General features: G+C 39.6%; 1 protein-coding gene across 19 annotated transcripts in view; it reads left to right on the plus strand.

The window, feature by feature from the left end:
• The window catches only part of LMO7 (LIM domain 7), a 134,959-nt gene that overhangs the window by 14,706 nt on the left and 101,188 nt on the right, over positions 1-19,065 (plus strand). The window contains exon 1 of one of the 19 annotated variants that reach the window (XM_065055851.1): positions 12,109-12,124. The exons of the other annotated variants lie outside the window; for them this stretch is intronic. The gene's annotated coding sequence lies outside the window, so the exon portion shown is untranslated. Of the gene's footprint in view, positions 1-12,108; positions 12,125-19,065 lie in introns of those variants that run through there. 19 annotated transcript variants of the gene reach the window in all.

Raw genomic sequence — 19,065 nt, forward strand, 5'->3', positions numbered from 1 at the left:
ATTTCATTTTTAGCCTTGTTTGGGGGAGTCTTGTGACATCTTGTGAGTTTAAGGCTTTTCCGGAGACCAAAGCTGCTGCAGTCCCATGACCCTTCACGCAGCCCCTAGCGATGGAGAACAACAGCCTAACGCTTGTAATTTCCCATAAAACTCAGACAAACAGGACTTATAATAGTACGGGTATCTTCCCTCTTCAAGATGTGAGGCTGCTGTTAAATACTGGAATCTCTTGTAACCAGAAAAATAGATATTTAAATAGCATTATGCTTAATCCTGCTATTCTTTCCCTCCCCCACTATTGACGCTACAGGAAAAAGGTTTGGTGGTGACATCTCAAGTTAAACTTGCTCCTCAGGGCCTTCGTTACCAGCAGAAATGTAGGTATGTGTTTAAAATCTCAGGAAACTGAAAGAGCCAAGCTTTAGGCTTAAAAAGAATTGTTCTTGTCTTCCTGTAGGTATACGTCATACATCAGGCTTCCTTTTCAATTTTACAATAAATAGCGTATGCTGGGTTTTGGCATTAGAACTTGAAATCATGTTTAAATTAAACACTAGTAGTCGGCTGAAATGGGCTTAGACAGGCTTTACTTTGTTTTGGTGCTCTAGAGCTAATAATTTACAAATTGCTGAGCTAAGGGGCACAAATTAATGACATTCCAACATCTAAAAATAGTCCTCACTATGTCATACTGAAAAAATGTGTATTTGGCATTCAGATGATATGAATTTCACAAATGGTTTCATTTATGTGAAAAAATAGAATCACAACACAGAAAGGAGTTGAGTTGATGTTCTGTGTCTGTTTTTTTCTATTAATCTGAACACTGTGATGCATTTTCAAGTAGCACAAGTTTGCAAAATTACTGTAAAGAGCTACAAAGAATTTTCTGCCAGAGCATTTTTTTTTCCTTTTTAGCAGAAATGTTGCTATCACAAATTTGCTCATAAAATCTTTCATTACCCAGCAAAATGCTTATTTCTTAATCCAGTTTTCAGTTAGTGCATAGTTTTCAGATTTGATTAAAATAAGAGTTTCTTCCATTGCAGTGTACCCTGACTGCCCAAGGATTCTGAAGATATATTGCAGGGATTCTCAGCTTGCCATTGCAGTGCTTAGAAGGGCAATTCCAGCATGAGATGTTTTCAAATAATGCTCAATGCAAGTTTCAGAATTGTTTTATTGTACTTTGCCGGGGTGGTGGGGAGGAAGTTCTGTTGCAGACTTATTCTTGTCTATATGAAGGAAAAATATTAACAAGCTTTTTGTTGGGTTTTTTGGACATTAATTATAATTTGGACATTAGTTATAATTATAATGGCTTCGTAGCCCTTGAAAGATGGACTATTCCCTTAGGTTTGCGTTACTGACCAAAAGTGTGTCCTTTGGTCTCTATTGATTAATCTAGTACGAGGGCTGACAGTCACTTTTCATTGAAGTATCTTTTGACAGGGACTTTTACCTGTGTGAATTTGGCGCATATTGAAGGGTATGTAGCCTTGACAAGGCTTTGTCCAAAGAAGCTGGGAGGGCTAACTCTGACCTACCAGCTTTTGAATTGAATATTTGGGACTTTTTGAGGTTCTTGTGCCATCCACCATCACTATGAGACACTTGTCATCACGCCTTGGGGTTGTCTCAGCTGAGCAGATTTCTCTGAAATCACCCCAAATTCAGTGGTAATGTTGCTCAGGGCTGCTGGAAACATCAGTGGAACTCTAATTGTCCAGACTTGGACCTTCTCCAGTGTTAAGCGCAGGCAAATGCAGGAGACCAAGGTGCAGCAGAGGTCGCATCCCTGCTGCTAACCCAAGGCAGGGTTATGTGAGGGCTGTGCTGGGCTCACTGGCAGGGGATGAGGCAGACAACAAAAATGCTTGTTCTCCTCTTTCCACCCCCAGTTCACCAAGACAAACATGAACAGCAGATCTTTCAGGGTTCATAATTTTTTGTTTTGTGTTTATTCTGTTCCTTCCTCTGGAGCGAGGTTGTATGGGGCTCTCAGTCTTCCTTGAGGTAGCAAAAACTTTTTATTTTAAATTATGTATGTCTAAAATGACATCTTGAGCAGGTGGATTCATGTAGCACCTGTGACCAAAAGCTATGTAATAAAGTCCAGACCTGGTTTTACTTTGAATGTTCCCTTCCAAAATATATGTTTCTGTTATTTTTCTTATGTGGTTTCTGGAGGTTCTTCAAAGAAAACACAGCAGTAGCTGTAGCAGATCCTCTCTGCTGGTACCTGCCTCATTCCCACATAATTCTGTCATTGGAGATGTACAGGGAGAGCCCTTTGCCCTTCAGAGCTTGTGGGTCAGTCATTTTTCTGAGATCCAGACAACCTACCACGGAAAGAGAAACCAGAATTGTACTTATTGTTTTTGTGGTCTGAAACAGTCACACAATCTCCATAGAGATGTAGAAAGTGCCAACGGTGCATAGGTGCCCTCAGCACCACCACCCTGAGCCTCTTCATCTCTCTGCAGGCATCTCCAGGGGTTTAAGGGCAGCAGGCCACTAGAGGAGGAAAGCTGGACCACCAAGAGCTTCTCTAAACTATATAAAATTGATAACCCTGTGCATAAAGAGCAGTCAGTTCCTTCCTCCCCATCCCCAGCAAGTGGTAAGAATTCAGGCCATACAGAGAAATTTATTTTGGGAACAGAATTCATTAGAGCGCAGAAATTGGATGCAACCAGTACTTTAGCCTCTAAGTTCTAATAAATCATAGTTTCCTATGCAACTTTTACTCTAGCAGTAGACTTATAGAGTCTGATATTTGGGTTGTATCTGGTAGTACAAGTGCCATTTAAACTGTGTGTCTTTGGAGATGGTAATTATCCTGGTCTGAATGATTGTAGTTACTTGGGTGGGGAGTACATTTGTCTGTCCCCCCACCATCTTTTTTTGTTTGTTTGTTTTAACAACGTCAGGTCATAGGAGGCATTATAGGTTTGAATTTTTGACTTGACGCTTAGAGTATATGTCCTAAAATAAACTGATTTGTGTGTAGACATTTTTTGTGTCTAGGTTATCATGTGTTTTGTGCAGTTGCTGTGAAGTACCTCATTTCCAAAATACCACCAAAACTCCCTCCGAAACTCACTTTGTTCTGTCTTATGCTCTAAATCCCGCAGATACATACATACTTAACTAAGAATTTTCTTTTAGTTTGATATTCAGATGCTGAGACTGAAGGAGTAATAAGCTCTTTCATGTGGAAATTGCATATGTGGCTGGAAGGAGCTCAGGGGTCACGTAGTTCATGACTACTCTCTTGTAGGACCGGATATTCTTATATCTAGACCATTCCTGGCATATATTTTCTTTTTAACCTCTTAACAACTGGCAGCTGGTCTATGGTACATAACGATTATGATTATTTTTTCTTCCCTAATAATTTTCTTTGCTGCAAATTAAACCGTTTAGTACAACTTTTGCTTTGATAAACTTGGTAAAGAAGTGTTTCCTCTCAGTCTCGTATCTTCTTAATAATAATAATAATAATAATCATAATTTCCTTCCTGCAATTAGTCCTTGTACTCCTAAACCTCTTTTCCATCTGGTCTTAGTGTTTTGCTCTGTTTTAACAATAAGATGTGCGGGTGACTGACTACAAACAGAGGTCAAGTATGTTATAAAAAAAAAAAGTTAACATTGTTTTGAGATGTAGTGGAATGTCCTACTTTTTTTGTTTATTTGCCCTGTTTGAAGAATAAGATTCTGTAACTAAGCTCTACTGAATTTTCTCTTGCTGAACTTTAGACCACTGCTCCGATTTAGGACTAGAAGATTGAATCTTCCTCCATAATGCTCACGCAGCTTCTCAGTTTGAGTTTATAAGTAATACAGTTGTGGTCTGTCACCTAATTCTGTAAAGAGCATGCTAAAGACTCTTGGAATTTGAAATAACTTCTGTTGGGTCCAGCGCAGAACCTTATCTCAGTTTGATGTTGCACTTTAGAAACCTGCTTTTTACATGTGTGGCCTTCTTCCTACCATCACCTTTTAATCTCATTCCCTGGATTGTATAACATTTCCACACACTTGTCTGTCTGCAAATAAAGTAGCAAGGCTTTTTACCAGTTGTGTAACTTAAGTCCAGCTATAGCCCATTTATTGCTTTTCTTGTGTACCAGACCAGTTACTTTGGCAAAGCAGGAGAAGAAAATTTTTACATGGCTTTTCAAGCCAAAGTGTTGTCTCCCTTCCAAGCAATTATGGCTGCGTGGTGGTGGTGAATCAGCAATATTTAATACCCTTCTAGAAACTAAAGTTGGGAAGATTAGTTTAAGTGTTCTTCTAACTCTTTTTTGTTTTTCTCTCATGTTGTCACACCTCTAAAGGGGTTCTTTATTTTCAGTTTCTCAGTCAATGAGACCTCTCCAGACCTTTAAGTTGAAGGTAATTGCTAATGGATTAATGCTCTAGAACTCACAAGAATTTAATTAAGCAAATTCTTCCAGGCTTTGCCATCTTCAATGCTTTTTTACTCTCAGCAGTTGTTTTCCCAGTCCCATGCATCTCTGAAGAATCTGACAGCTCTTTAACCGAACATTGTAGACATCTGTAACTATTTATTCACTTTCATCATACCAGATCTGTCCTTTTTTTTTCCCTTCTAGCATGGCTGTAGAATTTCTTCTAATTTTGTCTTCAGTTACTTTTTCACTTTAACTCGCCTCTTTTTATTACGTTAGTTGTGTGAATTTTGTTCACTTCTGGTTTTGCTAATCAGTTTCTCGAGGAGTTTCTGTTTTATCGTACTAGTGCTTGGTTTAAGCTCGGGTAACTATTCCTACGTTTATACAGTCCTGAAATTACATTCGGCCCTTTGAAGGCAACCGCAAGGCTGATGTGGCCCATGGTAAAAACGAATTTGACATCCCTGGTTTAGGCTATTCAGTTTCTCATTATATTTTTGATAGAATATAAAATTAGACTAACCGTAGTACTTAACTGATTTGATTGAACACCTACCAGATTCTGTAATAGCCTTTGAAACAATAAATAAAGTTTTGAGCCCACTTGCAAGGTAATGCTGAGTAGTCTTTATGTGCAGACAGCAGAACTGAGGCTTCCTTCTTATATTGTACAAAACTGTTGTCTTTATTAATTTAATTTTTAAGTGGTTAACTGCGCTGTCCTGACATTTAAAGTAGTTCCATGTTTTAAAACATCTGTTGTAATGCTAAAACCTAGAGGATACGCATGGTATTTTGTATAACCCATTGCTTGGCATCCTTGCTGACAGTAATAACTGGGTATTCGTTACTGGAGTTGCAGCAATGTTTTCTGAGGCCTTTTCTGTTCTAGTTTACAGCAGATGGTGGTTGCAGCTAAAGGCAAAAGAAAACACGTGAGCATGGTTACTGGAATGCTCTGTGCGTGTGCAAGCTAACAGGCTGTCCCCTGGACACCTGTGCGATGGAGTAAGGTGCTGGGATGAGTTTTAATGGCTGTTTTGTCATTGTAGTTGAGGATCCTTTAAGATTCAGTGATTTATTCATATTAGGCTATTGCGTTTCCTGCTTTTACTCCAATAAAGGTGTTACGGCAAATTGCCATATGTTTGTCACAGCAGAAGCAAAGTCTTCAATGATTAAAAAAAGTTGCTTAACTATATGCACAAAAGTGAAAATAAAGCAGTTAGATGCAGAACTATTAAAAAAGCATTAACTTTACTATTGCTGGTAAAGAACACAGTTGTTGGTGAAAACAGACTTTTTTTTAGAAGAAAATATTGCTAAAGAACTGAATAAGACTATTTCCTACTTGTAGCTCAAAAAGAGTTGGGTTCTTGGCATAAGGGTGGACTTGCTGATTTGAGATGATGGTCTCTTTCCTAGTTAAACATGAGGATACAAAGAACATTTGGTGCCAAAATATTCATTGGGCACTGTCCCACTGTCTTTCTGTTCATTAGTCAAAAGTGTTATTTGACTGAGACATAGTTTTGAATTAATACTTTTTATAAATATTTGATCAAATACTCTATCATCTTCTAAGCCATGGGAAATCAGCAAGCCTGGTGGAAATAATGCAAGCTGGAGGTGCAGTTTTATTTTGAAATGTATCAGGCGTTACGATGGCAAAGGAAGAGCAAATGTTCTTTGAGCATTTGTGATACGTACAGTGAAGATCTGTGCTTAATCTTCAAGGTCAAGGTCTGAGAGGAGACGACTTACCCAAGAGGGAAAAAGAAGTCTAGAAGTAGAACATCCTGATGGACACCTTCTTGTTTATTCTTTCCCCCTCTGAGTGTACTTCTCGCTTTTTAAAAAGTGTTGTTTTTCTGCCTTCAATATCTTGCCAACTAATATAGTCATAATTCATTCAGTTTCACTGATATGAATGTACAGGATATTTTGAATATTATTTCTTTACTAGCCAGCCTTGTAAAAATTTAGTATAGCATCCTAGACTTGTACATAATTAAGAAAGCTTGCTAGTCTACTGTAGAATATTTTTCTAGGGAAAATGCAGCTTACACTGAAAAAATGAATTGTTTGAATAGAATCAGATTAGTGATAGCCTGTTTATTGATGTGCTCAGTGGTTTTGCTGGTATCTGTCATAAAAAGGCAAAACCAATGCATTGTTAGAGAAAGATGATGTTGGAACAGCTTGGTAGCATATGTAGAGTCTGGATGCTAAAAGAATAGGGTATGTGTATGCTGTTTATAATAAATGACAGGATGTTAGAAACATGAGGGGGAAAGAAAAGCTTGGACACTATTTTTGTACTTCACAGTGTAAAACAGAAGTGATTTTCTTATAATTTCTTTACCCTGCGTAATTGCAGATATTGAAAATTCTTATTCAGCTGAAGGAAGTGTTTTAAAGAAAAAAGGATTATCAAAATAAATTCCACTTTGTAACAGCAGAGGTCAGAATATGTCAGCAGATACATGAGATCAGTTCTGCAGTGAAACCCAGAATGTGTGTGAATTCATACACTGTATCAATGTGGGCTCTCAAACTGAGAACATTGGCCTGTTTTTAATAGAATATTCACGGTTACATGCCGTAGTTAAAAAGGCAGTGTATAGGTTTAACACTTCAAATTTAACGTAAGTTAAACTTGTGTCCAGCTTTTTCTGGATGCATGTTTCCCTATCTTATTGCATATCGCAAACAAAGACATATTTAAGCAAGAATATATTAAAATAAAATTGGTATATGGGGGCAGGAGGAAGTGGTAGGTGATATTTCTCCTTTCTCTAATGACTTCTGATGCAAGAGAACTGTTTGTGAAAAGATTTGTGCTCTCCCTGAGGTTTTTTTACCATTTAATTATAGAGAAGGCTAGAACTCCTCTACTTTCAATATGAAAGTACTGGTGTCTTCCCTCCCCACCCTGTGAACGTGCTGACATACCTGGTACAGGTCCCTGTCAGCAGAGGATACTTGGCGAGATGGGCGACTAGTTGAGCTCAATGGGAAGATTCCATTGTTAGTCTATCAGCTCTGTGCAAGTGTTGTTTGAATGCTTCAAGATGAAGTGACATCCAGAAATTTGTCCTAACAGAAAATATCTAAGTGGACGTGTGTCCAATAAAATGCCTGATTTTGTGATGCCCCCAAACAAAGTTAAATATTTCATTGGAAATAACATCGATGGTACAAAGTACCATTCCTTTCTCTCTGGAATTTCAAATTAAAAAAAAAACAACCCAAAGACATCATTCTGCTTTGATAAAGCAGTGACCTAATGTGAAAAGCGCTTCCCAGTTTTGTTTTTGTTATGGTAGGAAATGTGTCTTCAACTTCTCCGCTGAGCTGTAAATAAAACGGTGAAAATTTTCACGTAGAAACAATAAATCGTACCAGATCAAGCAGCAGAGATAGGCATAACTTCATGCAATATGTATGGAGGACAATTTTTAAATTGGGGTAGTCTGTGCTTTGTCTCAGTTGCTAGTCAAAACTTCAGACATTCTTGAAGTCTGCATGTCCTGGAAGGCAGCTGGTGGTAGAAACCATTGTGGCTTGAACCTGAAATGCTTGAGGCATCTGGCCTACGTTGGAAGAAATCTCGGTCTATCTGGGACATATTCTCCGCCAATGAGAAACTGTATGGGTTACTGATAATATTTCTCCATTTAATACATTGTTATTTTAAAGACAAAAGGAAGTTAAGCTAGAGATGAAAAATGCCCCAACTATGTGCATCTGTTTATAATCCAAAAAGTGCATATTTTCTGTGGTTACAAGATACAAGGGTAATCTTATTAAATTAGTGGAACAGGGTAATCTTCCAAGGCACTTTTGTAGCTTTAAATAGTACATTTTCTGGTACAATTTGCCTGCTTGCATACTGCTCATTTTTGTGTGCCTTTCGTGGGTCTTTTTTAATCACTGTGGCCATGTCACTAGAGGAGGTTATATGAATATATGTGAACCAGCCCTGCTACAGGTTGGAACCTCTTTGTTTTTTCTACATAGGACTTTATCATGGAATCATAGAATGGTTTGCTTTGGAAGGGACCTTTAAAGCTTATCTAGTCCAACCTCCCTGCAACGAGCAGGAACATCTTCAACCAGATCAGGTTGCTCAGAGCCCCGTCCAGCCTGGCCTGGAATGTCTCCAGGGATGGGGCACCTGCCACCTCTCTGGGCAACCTGGGACAGTGTTTCACCACCCCCATTGTAAAAAATCTTTTCCTGTCTTTAAGTCAGTGCGTTTCTTTGAGAAAGGTTGCATCAGCCGTATGCAGATTAAATTACTTGACATACTGTTATCTTATTTCCCCAGAGGAAAAATGACATTTTTTTTAGCAACATGGAATTTTCTAGTTATGCCAACAAATGTGTTCAATTTCATAGATATTGAGAATTCACATTTTAACCAATGCTTAATGGGTTGAACACAGAAACTTCGGGCTAGATTTCTGCCTCTCCCTTGCAGGGTATGGAATTGTTTACGAAGTGTCACAAACATTTCTGCAAAGATGTCATAATAAATGTAAGCAAATTATGATTGTCTTCTGTAATAAGGGGGAGATTGGTTGCTTTCAACTAGTAATTAAATCTTGCCTCTGGGCAGTGTACATGGCAACCCTGTGTAGCTGCTATGACAGTCCATCTTATCTTGGGCTCCTCTAAACACACCCAGGTGAGGCAGCAAGCACTCTGTCAAACCAGTTTGGCTCCTTAAGTAATTAAGTAAAGGAGCAGAGGAGCAATAACATGGCTGGAGGAAGTGTCACACTGGAGGTGGTTGAGTAGCTCTTGTGTTGTATCTGATGCTCAGCCTTGGCTCAGAAGCAGAGTGGAGAATGATTTTGAAGAGGAAAGACAGGAAGGGGGAAGAGTTTGGAAGAGCTGCAGTTGTCACTCACAGCCTGCCTTCTGGACCACAACTTAAAGAATTAATTGAAGCGCAGCAGTTGTCCCTGTGCGGGGCCACCTATGAATTTGACAGCTGCTAATGCTTCTACTATCTGTGTTTTTGCAAACCTAGCAGAAGAGTTCCATGGAGAATAAGAGTTTGCTAGTGGTGTATTTGGCTTAGTAAAAAATGACTAGGCTGTAATGTTCAGATAGGAAAGAAAGGTGACAGGGCAGGTGTGGTGCACAAAGAAGGGCCTTTTCATGTCATCTTTAAGTAGGGTGAAGTCATGATTTTGAGGTCAGTGGTAGCCTGATCCCTGATTTCTGTTTGCACTGAACCTTTTTTTTTTTTTTTTTTTTTTTTTTTTGTAAAGGCAAATACATCTCAAACAGTAAAGAAGTTACAATCATAGTACAGTTTGGGTTGGAAGGGACCTTCGAAGGCCATTTAGTCCAACTCCCTGCAACGAGCAGGAATATCTTCAACCAGATCAGGTCGCTCAGAGCCCTGTCCAGCCTGGCCTGCAATGTCTCCAGGGATGGGGCATCTGCCACCTCTCTGGGCAACCTGGGCCAGGGTTTCACCACCCTCAGTGTAAAAAAATTCTTCCTCATGTTTAGACTGAATCTCCACTCCTTTAGTTTAAAACCATTACCCCTTGTCCTATCATAACATCTTGTGGGGGGTAGAATATATAAGAACAACAGGTGATTAGTGTAAGCTGCTGTTCAGTGGTACCACATGTGCTGTGACACGATGGAAGCATCTTAGAGGAGGCATCTTAGAGGAAGAGGATCCTCTGAAAAGCTGGAAGCACAAAACCATGTTTGCTTTGCAGTCCTCCAAATATCATAGAGACACTCAGCACCTTGCTACATGTTTGTCAAATATTCCTTTATATTTAACTCCTTTCTGTTTAAAAGGACAGCATTCATATTTTAGAATTCTTCAGAAATGTAACTGGACAGAAAAGCTGGTCAACAAAACTTACTGAGCCTTCAATGTCCTTAATCCTTTGCCCAGACTGATATTCTACCTCTTGTAGTTGTGCTCCTGTCATCTTTTCAGACGCACGCCATCCTTTTGCGGCTCCCTTGGACTTCAATTTCCTCCGTAGCCATCCTTCCTTCTCTGACTGCAATTATTTAATTTCTTTGCCAGAGGCAATTTCTTTCATCTCCTGCCTAGGAGAGGGACTACAAATAAGCACGAAGCCTCTGGTCATGTGTCCTACCTGGCGTCTCTCATTAGATGGTGCTGCGCGGCAGTGGCAATGTCCTCAGTGATCCCACACTGTAATACAGGAGCTCGTTACCTGTAATGCAGTATATTGCTGCCAGCCTTGGGAAATGGAGCCTTCAGAAGTCTCACTCCAAGCTCAGGAACTTGGTGTGCATGCAGTGTGTTTCAAATATCCTGATGTAATTATTTGTATGTGTGTATATCCCTTTAAATTTTGGATTGTAAAAGTTCCTTAAAAAAGAAAAAAACACTATTTTTCTTCATGTTGCAGTTCTATATAGCTTCTCCTTCTTACTCTTATTTTGTAAAACTTAAGTGCAGTTAAAAAAAACCAAAACAAAACAAACTAAATGTAATAGTATTCAAGAGCTTTACAGTCTCACTTTTATTTTGATTTGAACAGATCATATCGGGGAGTTCTTTTAAGATGTTCCTTCCCCCTGAATTATTCCATCTTCAGAGAAGAACATTAATATTTCTATACCTTAAGTCAACATTCATTTTGGGGACTTCCACCTGATGGTTTATTTTTACATAACTGTTGCTAGATAATTTTGAAATGTCTAAATGCTGTTGTTTAAGTGCTGCGATTAATGCCACGTGCCACAGTTCACTGGGAAATGCTGTCGTGATTATTTTTTCCAGACTCTGTACATGACACTAATTGCCTTTACGGTGTCTTTTTGACCCTGTTAAATGTTCATTTCCGCACAATTTCTTTGCTCACTGTCCATCTGTTGCCATGTTAATGAGGTAAGTAAACCCGGTGAAATGGGTTGGAAACCTGTGGGTGTAGAAGGGGATGTAAAATTTGGGGTATGTGGGGATGGGGGGCAAGACGTGGCAATGGGGCTGTTGGTTCTCAAAACCATATGTGTGCGCATGGGGGTGTCCATGAGAGAGAAAGGGGGGGGTTGGTGGATGTTTTTGGCTGAAGCTGACTAAAACCATGTCTCGTTTCTTAGGCTTTTCAAAGTACTGCTTCCAGCAAAGGGTGAAAAAGTTGAAAAGATTGACAAATCCCCAGTAATAACAAGAAATTACTCCCATGCATGAATGACCTTGCTAAACACACGAAAGCAATTGTATCTAAAGCATTTCCCTCTTGTGTGTTTTCTTTTATCTGATGCCTTTTTCCTCCTCCTGCTGAATATAGTTTCAAGACCTTGTGGTTAGATCCTCGGTTCACTCATGGCACCAGCGCTGCCCTCCGGAGAACCACACATATTTTAAATATATTAAAAATCAAAATCTTAAGTGGCCTCAGAATTAAAGCAATAGATTTGTAAGAGGTAACTGTAATCTAGGGCAGAAGTGTGCTCTGGTTTTGGCCACTTCTTTTGGTATCTCTACATCTCTCTGCCACTTACGTAAATAATCCCAACAGGGACCTGCTTGCAAATAGCAGTGGAGTTTTAGCATATTTTCCTAATCAGTATAAGCAAAGATGTTGTTTTCTTTAACATCTTTCCTATAAAAATAAATGCTGGTGAACTGACAGCCTGTACTGAAACTTGCAGCATATATTCTCTGACCTGGAATTGCAGTAAGTAACAAAACTGAGCTATAAACTTAGGAAATAGAAACATCAGAAGGCTTTTTGTAGATTGCATTTATCTTTGGTTTTAAAAGGACAAGAACAAAATATTTAGGGATTCAATTACAGTAAAGTGTTGATTTTACTTATAATACTGAATATAAAATAATAGATTATAATGTTAGACAAATGTGACATTAATACTTCTACAACAAAAATGTCCAAGTTTGTATTTGCTTTAATCCTTTCCTTACATTTGCCCCAGACAAATGTGATTTTAGTATCACTGGTTCTTTATCTGTTAATGTGGCAAGTAATGTCTCTATTTTAGTTGAAGGTTGTATAAAGAAATATTTCTTTTTCTTGTTCATCTGAAACCAAAGTGGTGCAGTTGTCATAAACTTTTTTTCCTCCATTAGCAAAAGCAGTGGTGTAGAAAGATTTTGCATAGAAGTTTTTGGGATGCATTTTTTTAATCATTATTACTATTGCCTGAACTTGAAGTTCTTTGTGAGGGCCCGTTGCCGTCCATCCCATCGGTCACATACTGCCTGACTGTCAGGGTGCTGAATCACTGCATCTTTGGGTATGTTAAGCCTCTCAAGAATCTGCACAAAGTCCAAACATTATCCCTCTCTGATCTCTAGCGTGCTGTGGTGTGGCTCCAGCCCCTTCCCCAGTGCCGGGAACCCCTGGCTCAATTGCCATGGTCATTTTGGGGCTGAGGAGAGACGCTGAGGTGTGTGAGGGAGTTATGCAGGACATTTTCTAAATGCAAACCCTTCACATGGGCATGAGGAAGAGAGTGAGAAAGGAGGCTCTGCTGCCATTTCAGGATGGCGGGAAGGTTCTGGTTTTCTCCTGTGACTGGACTGATCAGCCAGCCCTACAAAACCTTCTGTCAGTGATGGAACTAAGTCTCCTCACAAGTCCTCCTTCCTAAGCCATGTTGTTGCTGATATTCTTCTAGTCTTTGTATTTCAGCATCCTAAGGGAGATTTTGAGAACATACTGATTTTCTGTCCAGGGCATGCTTTTTGTGTGCCCCAGGTGGACACTGGGACGCAGCTGTGCATGGATTTGTTTATCTCTTGATCACTTATTCCCCAGCTTAGAATACCATTAACAGCTGGAGGTCAGGTAGCAACCAATGCAATACTGAAGGTGTTCTAGAAAAAAGATGAAGAAATGGTGTACAGGCTGACTGGCTTTCACAATGGGCAAGTTCACATGCTGGCTAGCGTGAGAGCGAATATGTGATGAAACATTGTCATTAAGAGATGTCTATGCAGTGAAACTGGAATCTCTGCTCACCACTTCTGTAGTCTCAGTTGCTTTTATAGACATCATTGCTTCATATTCCTAATTTCCTGGGTACGGTTTTTATTTTTTTCCCTGTAGCAGAAACATACATGTAGCTCTGGTACCACCACCATTATACTTGGAAAAGACAACTTTCAAACAACAATTTTTTTCATATTTAAGGAATTCAGCAGTTGTTTTCTGGTTGTTTCAGGGGTGAACTGTGGACTTTTGTTTTCTCATGATGATTTTGGTTTTTTCTGTGCTTAATTAGGAATGCTTATGATTAAGGTGCCCACTGCCACCCTTCTTTTCCTGCTAGCCACTGAATGGAGCTTGGCTAGCAAATCTTTAAATAATTATGTTACTCTCATTTTGTTTGGGGAAAATGCATAAATACTAATTTTCATTTAACTGAAGTTGCAAAGACATGTGAAAAAGTAAATAGTTGATGCATGATGATTTCAACTTCAACCAATTAGGATGGAAGCTTTAGAAACTGTTTATGAAAGTAATAGTTTCCAAAGCAATCAGATGTACCTATATAATTACAATAAAATGTCAATTATTTGTTTCTTTTCAAAGAGTCCTAGTCATTCAATTGAAAATTGCATACCCTACTGGAACACTTATGTCCATCTAATTTATGCTGCCCAACTCTACATATAAAGCAACACCTTTTTTCACACAAACTAATGTACGTTGATTTTCCTGGTTTGACACCTGTCAGTACAGTTATCAGTATAAACAACAGGAAGCTTATTTATCTTGCTGTTTTGCAGAATGATCTTGTTTTTGGGAGGAAAAAGCTTGACTGAATTGATTGATCCCAAATGTTTATCTTTGTTCTTTCTGCAGTATTGTTCCCTTAAGTCAGGGATTCCCTTAAATGTTGGAAGAAAAACTTCACTCCCATCCTTCAGATTGTGTTTTTATCATGCAACTTGACAGATGAGCTGACAAAATAGAGTGTAAGCAGCTGATAACCAGAGTTCTATGCTTCTCACACCTTCCACACAAGTATTAGTGTGTCTCTTTGCCCCTTATTCATTGTTTTTTCTTCATCTTTTGTAAAAATGGAGTTGTATGTTATTTCAGGAGTCTTGGCATGTCTGTTCAGAAGGCATACCACAATAAGACCCCATCATTATGTTGATGATAGAAAATAACAGTAAGACTTTTTCAATAATCAGTCATTTCCTTTTATAAATGTCTGTTCTGGTTCGTTACCAAAGGCAGTTTTGGCTGAAGACTGAAAAAAATTTCCGCATTCCCTGAAATGAAATGATGCCCAGGGATTTGGGGTATGGGGTTAAACAGCAGGGTACAGCTTTGCGTTGAGCAATAGAGCAGGAATTATTCCAGTTAAAGAACAGAAGTCTTACGGATACAAAGGGGGAGATTCACATGGACCAGCATAGTGATCAATGGCAAAAATATTCATCTCCTTCAGCCCTCGTACTTCTTCTGTGCAGTTAGATTATACAGCAGGAGTGTTCGTGGATATTTTTATTCTTAATTCAGCCACCCCAGCTGTTTTCCTCAGTGGAGTTGTGCCTGTTAGGGATTTTAGCAATGAATTGTGAGGACTTGAAATAAGGAGCTTTCTTTTGTATATAACCAGACCTCGCTCTCAACTCCTGCGCAGTTGTTAGGCTGGCCAGTGTCATAAGTTCATTGCTGCACAGCTGACCAGGAAAACCTCTGTGGGTACCAGCTTCTTAAGCACTTTTTGACCTCTCAGGAGTTTGTTGGACCATGAATTAAATTGTGATCAGTAGGGAAGATAGCAGCACAGTTTCCTCTATGACCTTGGCTATTTTAGTCCTGGTGTTCCTCCTGCTACTGGAGGTGAAATGCCAGCAATGTTCTCCCATGGGTGGAAGATGTGAATGTCCACTCTTTCTGTACAGCTTCCCAGGGCCCAAAATTCAGGAAGGCAGATTCTGCTTGCTTCAAAAATGAGCTGGGTTTTTTTCCTACCTCTTTACCTTAAGAAAGCTGGTAGCCACTGTGGTTGCGCTGTTTGCTGCAATGCCAAAAGCTTTCTGCCCAAATGGCTCATTTTGCCACTTCTGTGTTTAAAACTTTGTGCAGTAACCCTCTGACGTATAGTGTGTGTGCCCTTTAGGAGGGATATGGATAAATCCATTGATTACTGGAGCAAATTGTGGCATTCTTAGAGGTTTTTTGGTTTGGTGTGGATTCTGTTTTTTTGTTTGTTTGTTTTTAAAGAAATGCAGAGAGTCAGAACCAGTGGGGAGAAGAAAATGGGCTGGGAACACCCAGCCAAGGCCAGCACAAGGCCAAACACCACAAGGTCCCTACTTCAAAGCACAATGGCAGTGTTTCTGTTGACAGCTACCATGTACACCATTCAAGGACAAGCTCATATCCTGTGTGGCATTTAAACAGGACTACAAATGCTGTTTAAGGGCAGCACCTTTTGCAGTACTTGCAGGTGGTGCATCTGAAGTGTCCCACAGAGCAGCTACTTATGGTCACAGTCCAGAAGAACCACTAGTTTCTGCAAGAATGCAAGAAAGGATAAAGTACCTGCTGGTTTTGCCTTACTGTGTGTGTGTGTGTGTTTGTTTGTGTGTGTGTGTTTCTCTTCCTTCCTGACAAACCCTTAACAGTAAAATCTGTCAGGCTGAGGCAGAGCATGTTACTGACAACCGTATATAAAATGCAGTGGGGTCAATACTATATAAAATGTGTCATGAGTCTACTTCAGGGACCTACCAAACTGTACAGATGCCAGAGTATTGGGAGTTGCTTGAACACTGACTTGTTGGCTGTAGGTGCAGCCTCTGTATTTCCATGTGCATCTTACAGTAGCAGTTCAGTTCTGGAGTGCCGTATTGGGTGAGGTTAGTGAGGGCCAAACAAGTGCTGTGAACAGAGAGATGTAATGCTGGGATTATGTAAGGATGGAGCCATTTGCCATCATATCATCAGCTCCATGTAGTAACTGGGGTAGGGGAAGAAAGGCCATTAGCAAGGTAGTTTTCAGATATTGATGTGTATGTGAGGTGACCTGCCGAGGTGGGCACAGTAGCAGAAACTGGTAGGTGTAGCCAAAATTCTGTAGCTGGGATGGTGTCACAGTGTCAGATTTGTATTGTTGTCCCAGTTTCCTACTACATATGAGCAGTCAGTCCTCTCTGCAGCACAATATAACTGGCTGTTCTTGCTACAGGCTGAGCTGGGGACTTGAAGTCGTAAATCAGTATAGTATCCTTGAGGTTGCTGTCCGATTAATTGCTTGCCCCATGAGATCCGTGCATGAGCCTTCACTAAGGCTGTCGCTGTTGTGTGCTGCTCAGTATCTTTCTTGAATCTTCCATCCCTAACCTCTGTACCTATGTCAGGATACCATGTGCTTCATGCTAGTGCAATTAGTATTTGTCTCAAATCAGCACGTGGTGTTCTTGTGTGGTTTGAGATGGTGTAGCCTGCATGGGATGGTGGTAGAGGAACTCTGAAAGGGATGGAGAGCAGGACTGGCCAGCATGAACTGTGGAGCTGGCTGGATTGCGAGTACCTGGCTTCCCTGCAGCAAGGCATCGTTTGGTTCACGGGCTGGGCATGATGAAATGCCACCTCTTTGTTTCTAAGCAGCCAGCACTTTTGTGATGGAGCATTGATTAGCCAGCATGCCTGTATATGTGGTGTGAGTCGTGCATTCGATGGGGAGAGTCCAGCTTGGTGTTTCCACCACAGCAAAGTTAAATTGAGAAACCTGGCAGTCCCTTGCACTTTGAATTGCATGTGGTGGCACGTATGGGAAGCCAACCTGCTTGAAAACATCTGCCATCTGTGGTAGAGCTGCCTTCCTGCTAAAGCCATTCAAACCAGTGTAAGCCAGGGAAGCAACTTGACAGGAAATCCCTTATTATTTTTTATTAACACTGAAAAAATCTTTCATTTTTGACTAGCTTTTAGGGCAAAGAAGGCTTATTATGATCAGCTATATTTGGCCTCCAGTAGGACAAGCCAAAGAAGTGTACTTAGTGTTAATTTTGGTACTGAGGCATATAATTAGCATATTCTTCTGTGCCATGTGCTTTTTTGTTCAGTCCATTGTGATTTTGATGTCATGCCACCTTCACAATGGTTGATCTTTGGGTATTTCTTCTTGATTTACCTCCTTCACCAGGAATTGCAGCAAACCTGAAATTAAACTAACCCTCTGTGTGTGTGTGTAAGCATTTTAAAAATGTCTAAATTTAAGTCAACACTTAATTTGCATACTGTTTGAAGTAAATTGCTTGGACCTGGCAATTGCAAGTTACTGAAGTATTAGGGGACGCTGCCTTACAAAAATAAGATCAAACTGGTTTATAGCAGCAATTAAATGTGATTTTATGATATGGCCTTTAATTATGTCATTGCTCTCTTTCTATCAAAAATGTAGAGGGGAAAAGCAGAATACATCCAGCTGAGCGAAGGAGAGAAAACAGATATAATTTGAAAATATATGTTGTTCAAACATGGATAAAAATCACTTTTGCAAGATATTTCCTTTATTATTTGGTGGCTCCCATGGCCTAAGTGGTTGAAAAAATGTCCAAAATCAATTATGCCTATTACAGAAGAGTACCGCACCCAGTATAACCAGTTTTAATGAATAAACAATGACTCACAAATCGTAGACATTGTTTGAAGATGTAATATCTCAGGATAGGATTAATTTTGTCTTACTCAAGTTCTTAAAAGTCAGGGAAATCTGAGATGGTCTCTGGCGTTCCATTTTTTTTTAATGATACCTAGTTCCTTTGTAGGCTATAATAGTTACAGCTGTGCTTGATAACTTGCAGTGGGTATTCGCTGGATGAATGTGCTGGGAAAGGTCCTCGATCTCTGTATGAAAGCTGGATTTAAAATGAAGTACTTATTTTTGTGACATAAATTTAAGTCATTGTGCAACTTGGCACTCCATTTCAAGCCACCAGTGTTAAATTGTTCCTTGAGAATACCTCTTAATTACTTAATTATTAGTTATCATTTAAAAATCAATATTAATGAAACCTAACTTGACAGTACCAACACTTTTATTTGATGTCAACAAACCACATAGGCGTCGACACCTGTGGGTCACAAGATCGGTCTGACAGCTCTCTCCAGTATATCAAATCGGTGTTGATTGCCACAGTGTCTGCACAAGTAACTTTCATCAAAATGCTTCCAGTGTAATGTCTTCTAATGTAATATTAAAAGCTCTGAAAGTCTAATAGTAGCATTTACAACTTTGTATTCAAGTTGGACTCTCTTATTGTTCAAGGATGGCTGCTGCTTATCTGAGGTCATGTGCAGGAAGGCTGTGTGGCACTCAAAAATGGTCCACACACCATTTTGGGTTTTTATTGTGGAAAAGACCACAAGATGTGCCTTGAAAATGTGGTTATGCACTGCAGTGTGGCGCTCACAACTTCTGGAGGGGCTGTGCTGAAGTTTCATGTCTTCAGTGGCACATGCTCCTTGACTTCTTGAGGAATAATTTCTTAGCAGTGACTTCCGTAGCTACATGCTGTGATTCAAATTTTTTATTTTGGTTCTTTTTTTTTAAGGAATTTCAGCATGAAGGTTGTTTGTGACTATATAAGATATTACAGGTTTGAGATGGGCCCAACTCTCAAGTGAAG

The sequence above is a fragment of the Columba livia genome, chromosome 1 (genome assembly GCF_036013475.1).
Source record: "Columba livia isolate bColLiv1 breed racing homer chromosome 1, bColLiv1.pat.W.v2, whole genome shotgun sequence".
NCBI classification, from domain to species: domain Eukaryota; kingdom Metazoa; phylum Chordata; class Aves; order Columbiformes; family Columbidae; genus Columba; species Columba livia.